Source organism: Gavialis gangeticus, unplaced genomic scaffold (assembly GCF_001723915.1).
Source record: "Gavialis gangeticus isolate Ggan-Ray unplaced genomic scaffold, GavGan_comp1, whole genome shotgun sequence".
NCBI lineage: Eukaryota > Metazoa > Chordata > Crocodylia > Gavialidae > Gavialis > Gavialis gangeticus.
The window spans coordinates 3,455,484-3,457,136 of NW_017728973.1; positions in this window are offsets into that span (position 1 = coordinate 3,455,484).

Genomic DNA, 1,653 nt, shown 5'->3' on the forward strand with positions numbered 1-1,653 from the left:
TCCCCGGGATAGAAGTCAGGCTGACGGGCCTATAGTTAGCTGGATTCACTTTCCACCCTTTCTTGAAGATAGGCACCATATTGGCCTTCTTCCAGTCTTTGGGCACTACACCAGAGCACCAGGAGTTTTCAAAGATCCGTGCCAGAGTCTGGGCTATGATGCTTGCCAGCTCCTTGAGTACCCTGGGGTGTAGATTGTCAGGGCCGGCTGACTTGAAGGTATCCAGCTTCTCAAGGTGTTCCTTCATGGGGTCAGCATTGATGGAGGGCAGGGGATCTCCCTCACCCGGACCTCCCTGTCCTATAGCGGGCATGGGCGTCCCATGGGACTGATGAAAGACTAACACAAAGTACCCGTTTAATAGGTTGGCTTTTTCCTGGGCGTCAGTTGTCAGTTGCCCTATCTGGTTCAGCAGGGGTCCAATGTTGCCCTTGCTTTTCCTCCGGCTCCCCACATATCTGAAAAAGGACTTTTTATTGTCCTTGATGCTCAAAGCTAGTTGGAGTTCAGTTGCAGCCTTGCACTGGAGTTTATTGCTATGTGCTAATTGCATATGTAGATGCACCCCCTGAGAGCTGCTTTGCTCTTTAATGGCAATGTTTGCATGCAGGCAGTTTTGAAGTTGCTTTTCATTTAGTGTATCTCTTATGATTTGAGTTTAATCAGCAGAGGCTCTCATCTTTCATGTAATGGTTTTAAGATGCCTAACACACACGGATAGTTAAATAAGTCTTATTACAGATGCAAAACCTGTGGGTACATTTCCACACCTTCAAGCATACCGCCAATCTACACCATCTATCCTTTTTCCTGCTGCCCAATGAACCCATCAGAATCCATGGATTACACATAAGCCTATCCCAAAATGTGGTATATCTCATCCAGTGCACCAGAAGCCCTCATGGAAGTTATGTGGGTGAAACTAGACAGAAAGTGCACCAGAAGGATCACAGGGAAAAGATTAAAGACAGAGATGCATGAACACATGTAGAGCAAATATTTTCGCAGAACAGTCATTCACTTTCTGACCTCATCATCCTTGTGCTCAAGGGAAATTTGCCAAACACCTTCAAAAGGCAAGTCTGAAAACAAAAAATCATAACTTGGCTGAACACGGAGAACCAAGACTGAACACTGACATTGACAAGCTGTATGGTTCTGGGTTAGAATATTGAGCAGATGTGTTGGCATTACCTCTTTGGACCTACCAGCTGACATCTTTACAATGTACTCATAATGCCCAGCAGCATGGAGTGTTATTGTTGTGGATATAGCAACAAAGTCTTCTGGCACACAAAGTACCTAGAATCATAGAGATTTGAAAGATATAAAGATAGATATCTAGACAAAACCACAGCTGGAGTGCTTTGGCTTTTGCTCACTTCAAACCACCTTGCTTTTTTCCTTCCTGCCCAACCCTGAGAAAGGAAATGCTGAACCATAGGCTTGCATTATTACTTCCTTTCTTGTGAAGTAGGGCTTCATACAACTGCTTCTGTAACCTGGTACTATGCAAACAATTGGTAAGGCAGTCAATGATGACATCTTAATACAAGATGCATATTTCTTACCCAGTTGGTGCTCTGCGCAGTATCTCCTCCCAGTCCTTTGCTTCCTGGATATAAAGACCAAGACTGTGTTTGTAATTCTGAT